Source organism: Panicum hallii, chromosome 8 (assembly GCF_002211085.1).
Source record: "Panicum hallii strain FIL2 chromosome 8, PHallii_v3.1, whole genome shotgun sequence".
Taxonomy (NCBI): Eukaryota; Viridiplantae; Streptophyta; class Magnoliopsida; order Poales; family Poaceae; genus Panicum; species Panicum hallii.
Window position 1 is genome coordinate 44,591,893 of NC_038049.1, and position 8,669 is coordinate 44,600,561.

An 8,669-nucleotide genomic window follows, 5' to 3' on the forward strand; every position below is an offset into this window, starting at 1 on the left:
CCAGGATCTGGGAGGTACGACCGAAGGGGAGCCGCAGGCGGGGGTGGAGCAGAAACATCCGCGGGAGAGAGGGCGCGGAGGCGGGCACCGGCGACGTGGCGGGGGCGCGGATGGGAAGATGGCGCCGGCGTGCGAGCGGCGCGCGGAGCGGCAGCGCCGCCGGCGGCCGTGCGGAATCGAGGGGCAATGGGGAGCAGCAGGTGGGGTGGAGCAGAAAAACGCCTGCGTGAGAGAGGGCGCGGAGGCGGACACCGGCGGCCATGCGGAATCGAGGGGCAACGGGAGAGAGAGATGCGGATTGGGTCTGCACCTCCAGGAGGAAAGCACAATTCCCACTAAACGCGAGGGCTTTTTTGCGAAATCGCCGGCTCCGGGGCAGCCATCCACGGGAGCCAGCGCGCAGGCACGCGTCGGCACGGGACGCGGCCGCTGCCGACGTGGCCGCTCCTGGTGCGAGGAAAGGGCAGGGAGTTTTAATATAAAAGATTCACTCCAAGTGGGCATACTTCAGCAATGGCACAACTAAAGATGTATCGGCACTAAAGACCATGCTCTAAGCAATATTAGTCCAATGGCTGATAATGTAACTAGACATCAGAAGTATCTCGACCGATCAAGTTACGTAAAAGATAAGAGCTGGGAATGTTGTACAAGGATCGACAGGCTTTACTAGCACTAGGGATTTGGAATCGATGACCCGCAATGAATATTGCTGAATCATAGCCTCAAGATGACAGAGATAGCCGTTGATAACTCAGAAAATTGTTGATGTAATTCCATCGATAATGAGGTGGCCGATAAAGATAACACTACAGCCAGTGGTCAGGGTGAGGGATGATGTCAATGCAAAGTGCAGCCGATGAGTTAGAGAACCATCTAGATTAGCAAAAGCTGATCTGTTTAAGAACAGATCGGCCAAATAATATTCGAAATACCAAAAGTGTTAAGCTTTACCACTTCATGCTCATAATTGGCAAACCATGCATCAGCTTGGTTATCTTCTTAGGAGGGCAAGTTTTGGAATCTTCTGTCGTTGTGGGATTCATGATACAGCCGATGATTATTACCAAGAAGAGAAGAATCGGCTGGCATGGTCATTAGTGGGATTGCCTTTTATCAGAAGCTGATGGTCCAACAATAATACGTCTTTATATCGGAAGCCGATGGTGAACTTCCTTCTATCTTGGCTTGGAAAACGTGCCATAGTGCATTTACAGAGGAGAAATTAAATTGCCTAATGCTGCCGACGCCGTTCTCGCCTTCGACGGGAAGACAATGGTGATGATGAGGGAGACAAGCTTGAGAACCGTGGTATATCAGTCCGTCACGATAGCTGGGTCATGCATGACATGATCACCGGCGATACAATCTCCAAGGGTCCAGTTATTATTAATGATCGTGGCAAGGGCAAGAAAAGGATTTCAGCTCACAAGTTTCCAATAAAATTCTCTTGCCTAAGGAAGATTAGCGGCCAGTGGAATAAAATATACCTCTAGTCGGATTTAGCAGCCAAAGAATGTTCAAGAGGTTGAGCTGATGTTGATGAGCATCGAAGTTCCCATAAGACTCATATCGGCTTAAGTGCCATTAGGCATCGGTTACTGAACAGCTGACATTAGCTGCCTATCTTTCTCATTGATTTACTACAAGAGTCAAAGCAACGTTTAGCAGTAATGGTCATTGGAATTAAGAGTGGCGATGTACATGGTTAGATAGCCGATGGAAGTAGTAAGCCGATGGTCGTCGGAATCCTGTAACTCAGCTTTGAACTTTTGTTGATCGGCTGTGTGATGATTAAACAATCGGAGCCCAGATGACCGATGGATTGACTCCTTCAGAGCTTGCAGCAATCACATTAGGGATTAACAAAAAGTATTGCACGTTAAAGAAGTCAGGAGATTAATTCATCAGCTATCCTATTTGACAATCGGCTGGTACACATTCATTAGGTACAGCCGATGAAGAGGGTTTTCTTATCCATCCATGCCTAAGGTAGAAGCCAACAGTGGGATCAAACAAAAGCCATCAAGCATGTCAGAGCTACGGGGAGCAAGTCAAGGTTCGAAGTAGCCCAGCACGTCAGGAACAAAGAAAAGGCCAATATAGCAGACCAACAGTCGATAGCTTCTCATGCCTATCAATACCGACAGAGTCAAGGATAGGGCATCATTCAGCACCCAAGAGCATGAACTACTCGGAAGACTAGTGTACACGGCTACAAAACATTCTGGTTTTAATGATTTCTTGGTTTTTTATTGCCGAAGGAGAAACCTAGCAAAGGCGAAACATCGGCTCCATATGACTCAAAAGTTCCAACAGATGAAAGAACAGCCGATATGAAGAGCAAAGAGTGTCGACTCTTGGTTCAAATATAATAATAGCCAATGTGCCCACCTTCGTGAGAATTTTGGCCGATGCACCGTTCGATCTCTTGCTAGTTCTTAATAGATTTCACAATTTATCTGGTGATAATCATTAGGTTATTGGCTTTACCTAACCTATTCTGCAGAATCCCTATAGTCGATCTCTTCTTTGATTATTGCTACTACCATTAAGTTATCCGCAATCTTGAACTCCGTTGCGACGGCCAGATCGGCTGATTCGTTTGAACCACCATCATTATCTCAGGTTGTCTCGGTTAAGTCTGCTCATTGAGCAATGATATTGCGCCAAGTCCTACCAGCCCGATGTACCCATCGGTCAATGATGACATGATTCAGATGATTTAGCGGTTTCCATCGGCTTCATGGCCGATCACGGGCTCAATCCTAAGAAATAATTCCAACATAATTCAATGCATTGGTTAGTTATACTCGGTTTGTCACGCTGCTATTAGCTGTCTCGGTTAAGTCCGATCCAACTAATGGTGATGATGGATTTAGTTTAATTAAACTTGTGTATTTAATTATGAGATCTTTATTTCTTAATCCTACTTCATCATAGGATCGGCTCCGCTGGCGATTGTGTGGTTACATGTATCGGACGTTCTGGCTGATGCACTTCTTGGAACTATTCGGAACTCTACCTGATACGTTCCCTGTTGTTTTACTGATTAAATTTCTTTTCCCTTGTCACTTGCAGGTCAAATTGACTAGCACGCCCTGAACCCGGTTGAACCCGGTTTGCAGGACCTGCACTGGAGATAAGTAGAGCTCCCAGACCTTAGCGTGTCATGCTCCACAAGTCATCATCCAATTTTTGTGCAACACGCTTTTTGGCACGCCTGGTGGGACACAACAACAACAAAACTTCACCATGCCAGAGAACCACAACGCAGAAGTCGTCATCGAGGCCTGCTTGGAGGATCTCGATGAGGAACAAAGAAAACTGGTTGAGGCCAACAGAGATGCACTCACCAAACTCTGCTTGGATTCATTCAGCAAGACCAGGGGCAAGGTGATACAGAAGAGCCAATTATCGACTCTGTCTGTTGCACTACTTCTGGAGTTCTTGTCGACATGGTTAACACAGTCGTACATCACGCGCTGATCAACCAATCTGGAGTTCTTGTCCCACACTAGCCAACCTGATCCAGCAAGTGGCCGGTGGGCGCCCGGAGCAACAATCGGGCCCTGCGTACTTCCAAGTGCGCCCATCGGCTGCCGATAAAGGCAAGAACCCGGTGGACGAGATGTCGCCCCATACAATGCCGCATCCGATTCCTACACCGCAGCAGCTGGCGAGTGGGCCACCATACACTGCTCCTCATCCTATGAGTGGTTACCCTCGTCAACCTCCTCCACCACCGCCGGAGAATCCGGCGCCCCTCATGCACGGGGGCATCACCAGCAGATGCCGATGCTACACGGACAAGGGTATCAGCAACAACAAGTTTCAACCAGCCAGCAGCTCAGGGATGATCCAAAGACTCATGCCAACATACAGTTCTATGCTCAGGATGTCCCTAATTTTTACTTCCGGCTTGTGTACTATCAGGCCGATGAAGTGCCTCCCCTAGGGTACCACATGACGTCACATTAAAGAGAATACCAAGCTCAGCCACAGGGGACCGCCCAGATGCCGATCCTAATCCTGGCGTCTTCAACTTTCAACCCATGACACTGTAGGAAAAGTGGACTAGCAGGATAGCCGATGTGATCCAGAACCACTTTGGCTTGAAGCCCAAGGATCAGGCGTACATGTACCGGCATCCTTACTCCGAAGCGTTCGATCATGTACCCTTGCCAAATCGGTACAAGCTGTCGGACTTCTCCAAGTTCTCCGGCTAAGACAACGTATCGACCATCGAGCATATTAGCCAATTCCTGGCACAATGCGGGGAGGCTGCCATAGAAGATGCCTTAAGGGTTCGGTTGTTCCCACTTTCTTTGTCCAAATCGGCCTTCACTTGGTTCGTATCTCTGCTTGCTAACTCTATCCGCAGTTGCACTGATTTGGAGAAGCTATTCCACAAATACTTCTTCGTCAGCCTTCATGAGATGCGCTTGGCAGACTTGATCACTGTCAGATAGAGGAACAACTAATCGGTTCCAGAGTACATTCAAAGATTCCATGATGTAAGGAGTCGATGCTTCAGTTTGAACTTGACTAATGGGCAACTCGCTGAGCTGGCTTTTCAAGGGTTGCTGCCAGCCATCAAGGACAAGTATTCTGCGCAGGAGTTTGAGAGCCTGGGACACATCATCCAGAGGGTATCAGCTCATGAAAGCCGCTACCAAGATTCTAGAGGGGGTTGGTACCAAAAGAAGGTGGCTCGTGTTGGCTCCGTAGAATTCGACTCGGAAGAAGACAATGAGGTCGGGTTGGCTGAGTGGACCAGGAACAAGAAGCTAGACTTTTACCCGTGGGTTAAAATAGACATAGAGAAATACAGCTTTAACATAAATAAGGTCGATCAGATATTCGACTTCTTCCTGATGGAAAAGAAAATCCATCTTTGCCCTAATCACAATATCCCATTGGCCGTTGAATTGAAGAATAAAAAGTACTGCAAGTGGCACAACTCCAATTCTCACAGTACTAATGAATGCAAGGTGTTCCACCAGCAGATCCAATCGGCTATCGAGCAAGAAAGAATTCAGATCAAAAAGAGCAAGAAGCCGATGAAGATCGACCAACATCCCTTCCCTACGTCAAATGTTAACATGGTGGAGCTTAAGGGAGGGAAGATCAAGGTGCTATTGTCGCAGAGGGCAAGGGAGTCTGGGTCAGTAGATCCTAAGGTCCAGACTCCAAACGATGAGGATGAAGATGGTGGTCATCATGCTCGCCAAGATGGAAGCCGTGGTGCACGCCGTCCAAGAGTTACGTCACAGATGTTGCTGAGCAAATCCAGGCGTCAGCAGGAGAAGGACCGAAGGCGCAGAGAGGTAGAACTGCGCGATCAAGAGTCACATTGGTGTTGTCAGTTCTTCGCTTACTGCTGGAACGAAGGGTTAAGGCTGCCCTCGGTTCAGGATTGCCCATAGTGCAATGGACGCTAGGACCACTACCACGACTACAAGAGGCAACGTAGCTCCATCCACGATTGGATTGATTACCGATCTCGGGAAGGAGGAAGGCCGATGCACAACAGGCAATCAGAATAGCACAATCGTCGTGATCAGCCACAAAAAAGGATTTCAGTACACGAGAGGTTGAACGAGTGTGACATTCAGGTACTTAGGATTAAACTACACTAGATCCTATTATAAAGTGTGCATGTTTGATCTTGTGTATGTGTGCTAAAATTTAAATGCTAAGGGAAAAGATATTTTTATATAATTCTGAAAAATTTAGGTCCTTTAGTGTTAAATGAGTGAGAATGGGAGGTAAAATCAAAACATATGAAGGTTGTTTTGCAAAAAGTCAAGAACTTACTTTTAAACCGCAAATAGAGGTGAAACTACCTAATGGATGCAAGTGTAGTGTAGATTTTAAATAGGATTTCTTTAAAGTTTAAAATTTTGCTAAGTTTTATGTTAGTTTCAAATCCTTAACTCTTTTGAAACTGAACCTTAAAGCAACGTTGTAGATCTTGTTGAACTCTACACTTTTGCTTTTGGACAGATTTTTATTTGAGCTATGGTTTGAAAGTTACCTAAGCTTTACAGTGGAGTCCTTGTATTTTTGGAAAATCACAAATCGGCCCTTGTCTTCAACCTCCAGTCCCTCTCCTGCTCTGTTTCTGCTCGCGCCTGTGACTCCACCACCGCCGGCCATTTCCCGAGCTGCTCGCCGACCCCACGCCGCCCTCCTCCACCCCACGTGGCTCCTTGCTAGCCCGCCCACCACCCGCGCCTCCCCTGTTGGCTCTCCCCCACCCCGCCACGTCGAGCCACCGGTGCCGAGGCTGCCATGCGGCCGAGGGTGCCCGACGGGGCACGGTGACGGCACCGTCAGTCTGTGGCCGGCTGTGCGCCTACTCTCTCCCTCTTTACCGCACTGCGCCACCCTATAAAACCCCGACCGAAGCCTCTCTCGCTTCCCTTCCCTTTCTTCTTCCTCACGAGCGACAAGCTGAGCACCGAGCTGTCCGCCGGAATTCCTCGCCGCCCCATCCTATTCTATCTCAATTCCAGCACCCTAAAGCTTCCTCACCGCCCCTGCTTGCCCCTCGACCCGCCCTAGCTAAGCTTTGTCCTCTCCTTGATCGGAATCGGGTGAATCCTGTGCCGCCATTGCCGCCGGTGAAACCCAAGCCACCCCCACGTCGACGACCCCCTTCCGCTCCACCTCCGGCCGAAGCAGGTACCGGAATAGCATCCCCATGACTTCACGATGCTCGTGCACGCTTCACCTTTCCACGTTCGCCGGCCCCTCGCCGGGAACACGGACGCGCCGCCACGGCCGCCGCCATTCCTCGCCGACGACCATGCTCCGCTGCCCTTCCTTGTGTCCATCACCTACCAATGTGTGCACCTTGTCCTGTAGATCATGTAGGACCTGTTGGTCCCTCGCCAAAACCTCGCTGCCGGCGAGAACACGCCGGCCAGACGCCACGGCCGCCATCTTGACCTGGCAAGGGCCACATTGTAATTTAGTTTTTCACTTTAGGGTCCCATATGCAAAAATCCGAGGGCCCCTCTGCAAGTTTCTCATTTAGTATTGTTTGCAAAAGCTGTCAACTTGTAAAATTGATAGAAATTTGTAGAAACATCCAAAAATTGCCAAACTAATTTTGTTGTACTCTTGAAATCTAGCTTTACAACTTTTATTAGTGGAGTTCGAAACCAAATATGTTTAGAGTTATTTTAAAGTTTAACAAAAGGGTATCTTGTGTATAACATTTGCATTTTAGCTTATTTTCATGTGATTTTTGGTATGAAGCATGTTTAAGGTATATGTAAGATTGTGTAAAAATTTCACCTTAATTTTTGCATTCTAGCTTGAACTAATTTGAATTTATACAAATCAAGCTTGAATTGGTTAAAGTTTATTTAAGCATGTTACTAAGGTTTTCATGCTTAGATCTTTTTACCATGTGATGTTCTACAATAAATTAGTCCATAGTAAATATTTTAGGAATTTATAACACTATTTTGCTTAAGGTTTGCATTTAAACTTGAAATTTGAACTTAATTCAAACACTTTAGTTTCTATTGTCAGAAAATTATGAAAAATTCACAGTAAGCTCATCCACTAGTAGAGAGCTTACCTACAAAAATTCAAGGCTAGAGCCTTTGTGGATTTCAAAATAAAAATCAAACTTGTTAACTTAATTCTATTAAATCAAGTAATTTGATATTGAATTAAGGTATACTTAGTTAATTTGAATTCAAATCTCTTGTTTTATGAAGTTGTGTCTATCAATTGATTGGATTGCAACTTTATCGTGAAACAAAATTCATAACTTAAGAACCATCTAATTCAAATCATTGCATATCATATAGAGTCAACGACACTCGACGACGGAGACTACGAGCTAGTCCCAGAGCCCGAGCCAGGATTTTCTGAAGATCCTGCGAACGTCGCCGAGGATATAACTGAAGCCTCGAACCAAAGTTTGGAAGTCTTTGACACCACTGATCCTAGCCCCGCTCAAGAAGGCAAGCCCCGATGCATAACCTAATATTTCCAATTATTACACTTATACAATTTATTACTTATTTATATATCTATGCATTACGTCTAGGAATTGAAATGGAACCCTAGATGCATGAATCCTAGGAACCTATGTATTGAGCCTGGGTCATTATCGAATAGATGCTTTGCTAATAGGACCGGCAGAAGTCGAGTGATTTCCTGTCACTCGCGCGATATAGGAGTTGAATGTTTACTATTCTGCAATCACTATAAGGATGATAGACGGGTCATGTGCAGTATCATGACTTGGAAGGTTACCCCGTCTGTATTGATAAAAGTTGATAAGGTCGCAATGTGTGGTAGCTATGGCTAAGCGTTTGAAAGTACTAGCCACATGCCGCGAAATATGGTAAGCGGTAAGCCTAGTAACCAATCGGCCCGAGGAGTGGACATACCTCCCACCACTCGTAATTTGGTTTTTCACATGCACCGACGTGCGGGAGTACGTTCCGCACAGCGGACAGGAGTACGGTCACGTAGTCGCGCTACAGACGTATGTCCTGCACATTGGATATTCCAAGCGTGTGGTCCTACAGTCGCTTGTGGTGGCCCTGATCCACGAGTCGGAATGAAAGGAAAACGGTTGCTTCGGAATGATCATTGGATATTCCAAGCGTGTGAGTTAGGTTTACCCTTGCAAGGTT